Below are 9,432 nucleotides of genomic sequence, written 5' to 3'. Positions count from 1 at the left end.
AAACTCTGATAAACATTAGAACACTGTTTGAATAAAATATATGATGTTGATTACCACTCACCTCTGTTTCTTTGTTAAGTTTCCCACATATGGAAATACTTGGTCCGAAAAGTATTGGTCTTGCCTGTGCATTCTGTAGCCTAAATGTGATGTCAGCCTATACTAGGCTTAGGCTACTAGCCTAGTTACTTACTTGTTCATGTAGCCTACTCATAAGGCTTTTAGGCCTACTCCGAACACACCCTGCACTTGTCACCATAGCAACTTGATGCAACTTGAAAAGCTGTCTGCAAGTTTGTGAATGGTTTGGAGGAGGAAAACAGTAATGTTACGTAATCTATTTTTCTAATAGTCTACCTTTAGCAAATGTATGCCAACGATACAGTTATTTACGTGCAAGCAAAAAACAAACAGTAGGCTGCAATTAAACTAACTGAAGCATTGGTCCATGTTACTGACTGGCTAAAAAAATCATGTCTACACTTGAACATGAAACGCTCTGTATGTTCTTCTCTCAGAAATCCACAAGTGCACAGCAACCTGATATTGTTATTGAAGGAGAAAAGCTCATGGTTGTGTCTGATTTTAAATTGGTATCATTTTAGATTGTAATTAAACTTTTAACTTTTAACTCTTTTTTAACTAACTATTAAAACATGATAAAAAGGTGGCTAAGATTGTTACATTTAATCTGGTTAACTTGAAACAGATAGGGCCATATTAAATATGATCATGGCATGCATAAAAGCACATATATCATACTATACTGTTTCATAAGCTGGTGTCAAGCAAAAACACTAGACCAAAAAACTATCAGCTATCAGCACTGTCATATCAGAGCTATTTATTTGTTATAGTTTTCTACACTTTCTAGATGCCCGTCTCATTTTTTAAATATATCATGGGCTTGCACTGCCCCCACTGGGTGAGTTCATAAAGCAGAAGAACAGCAGTGGCAGGGCAACTAGGGCAACAACCAGGGGAGACTGGTACAGTGTAGACGCAGCACGTTTGGGCACCAGGGGAGACTGTTACAGTGTAGACGCAGCACGTTTGGGCAGCAGGGGAGAAGGTGAGTTAATTGCTGTCAATCATCCCTAAGGGCTCCTCCCGAACTTTGTTTAGAAAAACATCATCAAGGCTTTGCTGTATGATTGTGTGAGTAAGGTCACATACTGGGTGCCTTTCAAATAAGGACCACCTAATAAAAGGGTGCTTTCACACCTGCTCAGAGTGTTTTCTCCAAGGATCAGTTTGTTTGGGTAGGCTACATGATTTATATTGATATCTATTGATGTAATTTACTAAATGATATATAGCATTATTCCACTGCTTGGTTGAATTTCCCATTGTCCTACGTAATTTAGAACGACCATTAACCGTATGTTATCTGCACATCTATGAAGTAGATCCATTTTTTGGCCGTATCACACTTGTATATTAATTCGCCAAACTCGTTGTGAAGTTTAAATGAACTGTCACGTTGCATCCGAGCTGTAAAATGCAGACGTTCAGAACATTGCAACATTGTAGCATATGACGGAGTTGGCTTTTAGCTAGATCAGTGATTCTTAAACTAGGGGTCGCGACCCCAAATGGGGTCGCCAAAAACTTCTGTGGGGTCGCCAATTATTTTCTGTATTCAGTCTGAAATTATTATTAGGTGAAACAAAGGAAAATAATATTGGCCTTTTTCTTATTTACACGCAGTTAAGAGAAGAGAGAGAAATGTTTTCGTCTTTCAACGAGATCTGGTTCAGCCTATGGGCTACTGGTCCGCTGATAGAAACAATGTAACTATCTGCTCCACTACGCAAACTCAACTTGTTCCCGCTATTTTAAGTAAAACAAAACAAAAGACATAGGTAGCCTACTAGCCAAAATGGACAGGTGGCTGCTTAAAAAAATGAACAAAAGCTCGGAAGTGCCATCTACCAGTGCGTCTGCTCCGTGATCCTCAGATGGGACAAGTCTACAGGCCGGTGAGAATAAAAAAGGCGCGTCGGCTTTATCAGAAAGAATTTCTGAAATATGGATTCACTTGCCAAGTTAAAGATAACCTCGACCACCCACAATGTGTGATTTGCGGCGATGTTCTGGCGAGTGAGAGCTTAAAACCTGTCAAAATGAAACGACATCTCAAAATACAGATGTCGGCTCAGCAAATCTCCGTGTCGCCGTAGGCTATGCAGCATTCCTCCTAGAATTAACTTGCTATGTTCACGGAAGCATGCCCACCCTTCCCATTGAAATGGTTAAAGATAGTAAACCAGAAAAGGGAAATAAAAAAATATTGTTATTGTTATCGCCATAAATATAATTAATGTAACGTTGTAGGCAGGGGCGTAGCCAGGATTATTTTATAGGGGGGGCCAGCTGGGTCCAGACTTTTTATTGGGGTGGCACTTGGGAATCAAAACTACTATTTGAAAACTACTCAAAAAGTTTTGAAGATTAGGATAGCCTATTTTAATAATGGCAATAAATTGTCTAAAGCCAACATTGATACACAGGTCAGTTTGTTGTCCACTCCAAATCGTTTTCCATAAATAGGCCAATGCTATAGAAAAGTACATTATGATAATGCACCTTATTATACGGCTCTTCACAATGCTAGTAGAACGCTCCATTGACTTGAATGGGATTTCCCAAAGTTCTAGCGGTAAGATATATCATGTAATTACGCTGCAAACATATAATTACCGCTGTCAATGGCAACGGGTTTTGTGCTTCTGATACGTCTTTCATATCACTACGCAAGGACTGGAACTTCATTCAAACGTGAAAGCAGACGGTTGATCAGCTGTGTTCTAAAGAATGTTTGATTCAAGTTCAGCAGCGTGTGTTGTTGCAAACTATTTGTTTCTCAGCAAATGCCACGATGAACGGTAACAAATAGGCTAGGTTATGTAGGCTAAAGTGATATCGTGGGGAGTTTATTATTTCGTTTTGGCAAGTAGCCGTATAATAAGCGGGATAATGTATAGAACGCTGGTCATTACTGTGAAAATAAGTCCCTTCAGGGCGGAACAAGACCCCTCCGCTGCGCGTCGGGGTCCGGTTCGCCCTGTCGGGAATTATTTTCCCAGTAATGACCGGCGTTCTATACATTATCCCTTACTTACTTAATCAGTCTTATTATGTGTGTACACTCATGATGATTCTAAAACAACTTTACTGTCATGAACAAAGTGAAGGCAAAAAGGTGTTTCTTTGTCGAATAAATTGAGATGCAATGTGTGTCTCGAATTGGATGCCATGCAGGAATTTGCTGGGATCTCAAAACCGTATGAACTTTGCGATAGAGAAACACATGATAGCGTTGGATTATGTACATGCCTTGCCACCACAACACACAAAAACGTGGGGTAAGTCGAGCTATATGAAGTTATTATTTTAATGTCATTTCGTCTGTTTTATAACCCAGAAGGATGTACTTGGTATCAAATGGTAGCTCTCTATCTCCTCTTTCATCTGACATGCGTGGCATATCCGATCACGGGTTCGTGAGTAGCCTAATTCAAACGAGAGTTGGTTTTTGTACATTATGTTATTTTGCAGTCACGTTGTCTGTTTTTATAGCCCAGAAGCATCGATATACTTGGTACCAATAGATAGCCATGTGTCTCCTCTTTCTTCTGATATGCTTGCCATATCTATGCGATCACGGGTTCGTGAGTAATTCAAACGAGAGTATTGGGTGCGCAGGTAAACTATAAATATGAATCAATTTGATTTAATTTCATGATTTTTTTTTATTTTCATAGCCTACTTCATCGCACAGGCAAGAGTTTAGTCTCGTTGGAAAGCCCCACTTCCCTGTCACGCAATTAAGGTTTAAACCTCGTAGTGCATTAACTTCTGTGAACAGACCACCGTGGAGTCCATTATCCCGCTTATTCCACTGTTGCCACTTGCGTTGTGTCTATCAACTAATTTCTCACCTCACAGGACAAACTGCCGTTACTAGTTCTCAATGGATGGTTGCTACGGCCAAAGGCCAGTCGTTAGTTCTATCTCTCCCGTTGTCAAGCGGGCGTATCCCAAGATTCTGATGAACTTTAGCTTTGAAACATCGCTATTTTACTTAGCCTGCTGTCATCTATCTAGCTGAAAGCCAACTCCGTCATATGCTACAATGTTGCAATGTTCTGAACGTCTGCATTTTACAGCTCGGATGCAACGTGACAGTTCATTTAAACTTCACAACGAGTTTGGCGAATTAATATACAAGTGTTAGGCTATAGGCCTACGGCCAAAAAATGGATCTACTTCATAGGTGTGCAGATAAGGGAGCGTACCTATGTTCCCCGGGTCCTATGTTCCCCGCTATTTGTATGGGACCGGGGAACATAGGACCCTTTTTGTAGAAAAGGGTCCTATGTTCCCCGCCTTGTATCTGACCACGGAAATTGCATTGGATATGCTTGCGAGTGCACATTTCGTGCACAAACGGTAGCAAAGTGTATTTTTCTGTCAATGTTGCGTGCCGTAGAACACCAGGTAGACCTACACATACTCGCACGGTGCAATATTGACACAAGCCAGAAGGGCGATTTTCCTAACTTCCACGTTGAGTATAGCGGAGTAAAAGAATAGATGAAGAACATTTTTTATAACATAGGCCTACAATGGTTTTACTTGTGTAGTGCTTCTTTACTGAATATAGTTCAAAGTTAACATTCTAGGTAACTTCGCATTATCCGCTTCAGCACTAAATTGAGGACAGCAACACACACTGGGAAAATAAGTCCCTTCAGGGCGGAACAAGACCCCTCCGCTGCGCGTCGGGGTCCGGTTCGCCCTGTCGGGAATTATTTTCCCAGTAATGACCGGCGTTCTATACATTATCCCTTATTTACTTAATCAGTCTTATTATGTGTGTACACTCATGATGATTCTAAAACAACTTTACTGTCATGAACAAAGTGAAGGCAAAAAGGTGTTTCTTTGTCGAATAAATTGAGATGCAATGTGTGTCTCGAATTGGATGCCATGCAGGAATTTGCTGGGATCTCAAAACCGTATGAACTTTGCGATAGAGAAACACATGATAGCGTTGGATTATGTACATGCCTTGCCACCACAACACACAAAAACGTGGGGTAAGTCGAGCTATATGAAGTTATTATTTTGATGTCATTTCGTCTGTTTTATAACCCAGAAGGATGTACTTGGTATCAAATGGTAGCTCTCTATCTCCTCTTTCATCTGACATGCGTGGCATATCCGATCACGGGTTCGTGAGTAGCCTAATTCAAACGAGAGTTGGTTTTTGTACATTATGTTATTTTGCAGTCACGTTGTCTGTTTTTATAGCCCAGAAGCATCGATATACTTGGTACCAATAGATAGCCATGTGTCTCCTCTTTCTTCTGATATGCTTGCCATATCTATGCGATCACGGGTTCGTGAGTAATTCAAACGAGAGTATTGGGTGCGCAGGTAAACTATAAATATGAATCAATTTGATTTAATTTCATGATTTTTTTTTATTTTCATAGCCTACTTCATCGCACAGGCAAGAGTTTAGTCTCGTTGGAAAGCCCCACTTCTGCCCTGTCACGCAATTAAGGTTTCATCTCGCTGCGATGAACAGTTCTGGAGTAATGTACAGTTCTGGAGTAATGTAACAAAGAACTCAGGCAAAGCAGCCTGCCTCTGCCTGACCAGCTGCTATGGCAAGAACCACACGCAGTCAGCAAATTGTTTTTTATAAAGTAGCCTAGCCTAGGCCCTATTAGCCTACTTTTATTGGAGCCATCCGGAGATATGTGCCTATATGCATTTCACCCGAATTTTATCGAAATATTTTTGTAAAGCGTTACCGCGGGCATCCGATTATTTCTGATCAGCCCCACACGTCAATGTCAGAGCCTACCTAAGTAGGACAGCCCAACGCAGCTCACTTCCCACACAGCAAAAGGACTCCGCGGCGGATCCGCCGCGGATGTATGACGGCCTCCGGAACGGACCCGCGAAACGGACCCGTATCGGAGTCCAGATGCTCTCAGGAACGGATCCGCTACGAAGGCGGATCGCGGACCCGCCGTGGCTCCGCGCTGATTCCGCCCCGCATCCGCGATTAAAACCTTACCTCCGCGGCGGGTCCGTTTGGGACCCGCAAATCCGCCGCGGACCCGCAACGGACTCATAAAGGCTCATCTGGCCCGGGTCCGTTTCGGACCCGTTTATCTCATTTTCAAAATTCCTTCTGTTCTTGCTGTAGGATTAAATAGGATAAACTATAGGATAAAAGTAAAACTATCACTAGGCCTAGCCTAGGCTACTACAGCAAGATAGGCCTACGATTAGCATCACCTCGTATTTTTAACTTAACAATACTGTCAATAAACCTAACAGAAAAGGTTTAAGTCAAGACATCAATTTACTGTACAAACGTGATCACTACTCAATGGAAATATAAAATGGACATTTATGGAAAGTTACAGGTTATAAGCTATTCTGTTTTTGTTAAGTAGCCTACGTTGCCTAGGCTACTCTACATGAATTTTGAGGTCAAAACCTAATTTAGTGCTTTATCAGCCTAGGTCAGTGCAGACATGAAATACTTTATCTAATAGGCTACAACTTCAATGAAATGCTGTGCTATGCACATCTAAAATATCAGAAAATGAATAACTGGTGAATGACAAGAAGTTCAATAAAAAGATTGTTTAATGCTTATTTCTCCTATTACTCCATTTGTGTGGATGGAGGCGGAACACGTCTCCTCGTTGCCCGATCCACCGCCAGTTGAAACACCTAATTGCGTGCTTGGTGACCTCAGCGTCCGTGGCTGACCGTGTCACCATGTTTTTCCTCACAGCACCTGTAATCAAACAGACAGATATGTTTATGTTTATGGTATGTAGCATCCAAAGCCAAGTATGCTTACACAATACAATATATGAGCTAGGTATTAAGGAGATTAAATTTAAAAAGAAACATGACTTACAAAGCTCCTCTGTTCGCTGCACGTTGAGGGCTGGTGTGGGGGTGGAGGGAGTTGAGGAGGGACTGCCATTCCTGGCCCATAGTGGGCGGTGTGCGAGAGGGGGAAAAAATGTATTAAATGGTAGTCATCATTGATAATACACATGGGGCCTTTCTATTCACTAATATTTCAGAGATCAGTCCCTACCTTGAGTAACTCTCCGTATGTTAAATGCGGGTGCAGGTGCAGGGAGTTGAGGTGGTGAAGAGTGTTGTGGTCCTGCCCCATGGTGAGGTGCTAAGGGAGAGAAATGGTTGTGATCTGTTAACCATGGTAGGCTGAGAGCTACAGGGCCAAACAATGGCAAACAAAAACAAATCTCTGGTCATACTGGACATGAATTTGTATGTTTCAACATTTTGGTATGCACTATCTATATCAACTCCATGAATGGATTTACATTGAAATCAATGTGTTTCAATACAATCTGATAATAATGAATGAACTTTTCAGGCAATATTGCATGAATGCAGATGTTTTAACTGACAAAATATTTGGCTGAGATTTATGTAATGTATGAAGTATGCAGAAAATCTGAGATGGTAATGCAGATGCAATCTGTTGATTTGAAATAGAGTGACTACTGCTGTGTTAATATAGATGGGGCCACTGTATTCAATTTTATTTCAGAGATCAGTCTTTACCTTAACAGTTTTCTCCAGGTTGAGGGGTAGTGACTCTGCTGCCTGGCACTCGGCAAGATGGTGGAGCTGGAGGAATAGATACAAGGAGAGGGGAATGTCTTTAGCACTAAGAATGTTAACCATATCTCTAATATTAATATTATGATTTAGTTATTTCAATGTTAAGAGATTATTACTTACTTTGCCAGTGCAATTGGCTTAGGTTTGAGGCTTCAACTGATATACCAGGCGAGTTGGAAGGTACCTCAGAGATGCAAAGTCACCATTTACTGGCTCTTCTTCACTCTCATCAGAGTCCCCGAAACGATGGCTGTTAAATAACCATATCATTATGGTTATTGCAATCCCAAAATTTCCAAATATACATATAGTACAAGCATCTCTGGTCTATTTTGGAATGCTACGGGAATGTGTTCACATTACATTTTAACAACCCAGAAAGTATCTTCATCAAGCGAACCCAACAGAGGTACTCGTAACGTTAGATGGTAGAATCCAGCCGATAAAAGTTGACGCTGCAGAACAAACAAAATAGAAGATGGGGACCAAGTTCCATACAGTTAAGTTACGTTAGCATAATAAATCACAAACAGACGTCAATACCCATTAGTTGTCTGAACCGACTTAAACAGTGATTAAAATGCCGAGGCTTTCATTACAAAGATGGCAGAAGGACACTAAAGTTACGTATGAGACCAAACTTGGCAAAATGCAAACGTTAATGCACAGCTAGCTAGAAGCTAGCAGCTAGGGCTAAACCATTATCAGTGAGTCAACATGCTAAAGTTGTAGCTAGGTAGCTTTCATAGCAGACGAGTGCTTCACTGACTTCATTGACTGAAATACCAGTGCCAATGTATCAGCTTAATCAAGGATTGCATCGCAAACGTGATCTCAAACATATATATGTATAATAGACATTAGCAATAACTTATGCAATTGCGCCTAGCATCATGCTAGCTAGCAGCTGTATGCCGCTAGCATAGTAGCACTATGGACTATGGACAACAGCAACACATTAAAACAGACAAGACCAGACTAACGTTAAATAACAATGTGTGTTTTTTAAATCACACTACCATAACATATTCTGCCGAAATTGCTAACCCATTTTAAATCAAATAGGCTACAGACTCATATGAGCATCACAGCTAACAATAACGTTAACTTAACTTAGCCTGTTGCTCAAAATTACAAACGTCTGCACTAACGTTAACGTTAGTCCTAATATCAAACAACGTCATTATAATCAATAAACATGATAAGTAAGTTTTAAGTATAAAACCACAAAGGCCAATGTTTAGCTATTGTGAATGTCGCAATATATTAATAAATATCACTTACTCGAGAGGGTTCAGCGCAACCGTGTCCCAGCAAAGAAAATATCCACTAGAGTAGGTCTATGACTCTTCTCGGCTCTTGGTGTACAGTCATGTTCAACCGTTACAGTACAGGCGCGTCCGCGCCCGCGGATTCGACATGGGTCCACTCAGGACCCGCTGTTTGACAGTAGAATTTACGGAGCCGCCTGGAGGCGGAGCTGATCCTCTGTGCGGCACCAAAACGAATGCGACAGGGTTTGGCGACTTGAAGGCGGATCCGCCTAGGAGTCTACTGCTGTGTGGGTTGGCTATCGCGACACATTCTAACATCTTATTAGCATTAATGTTCCAACTCATCAACTCACCTGTTGTTACTGAGGTTAAGTAATAGGCTAGTCTACTAAGTGCTTTTAACAGATGACTTGAATTGTCCTACTGCTGCACTAGCCTACTCACGATTTGATCACAA

At 41.2% G+C, this 9,432-nt stretch overlaps 1 long non-coding RNA gene across 4 annotated transcripts; it reads right to left on the bottom strand.

Annotated features, from left to right (window-relative positions):
* Positions 1 to 6,660: 6,660 nt before the first annotated feature.
* LOC143132726 (uncharacterized) lies at positions 6,661 to 9,196 on the bottom strand. 4 transcript variants are annotated; one of them, XR_012988352.1, is made up of 7 exons: positions 8,986 to 9,196; positions 8,065 to 8,156; positions 7,822 to 7,951; positions 7,642 to 7,707; positions 7,145 to 7,234; positions 6,959 to 7,029; positions 6,661 to 6,832 (listed from the first exon to the last, which is right to left on the bottom strand). It is a non-coding gene; the product is annotated as an uncharacterized LOC143132726 (long non-coding RNA). The 4 variants fall into 4 exon arrangements; XR_012988353.1 differs by lacking the exon at positions 8,986 to 9,196 and adding an exon at positions 8,471 to 8,801; XR_012988355.1 differs by lacking the exon at positions 8,986 to 9,196 and adding an exon at positions 8,721 to 8,739.
* Positions 9,197 to 9,432: the final 236 nt, after the last annotated feature.

Source organism: Alosa pseudoharengus, unplaced genomic scaffold, assembly GCF_046254945.1.
Source record: "Alosa pseudoharengus isolate Yale_2024_CS ecotype anadromous, Long Island Sound unplaced genomic scaffold, YU_APseudo_1.1 YU_APseudo_1.1_scf_1, whole genome shotgun sequence".
Lineage (NCBI taxonomy): Eukaryota > Metazoa > Chordata > Actinopteri > Clupeiformes > Clupeidae > Alosa > Alosa pseudoharengus.
This window is presented reverse-complemented; position numbering and strand designations above follow the sequence as displayed.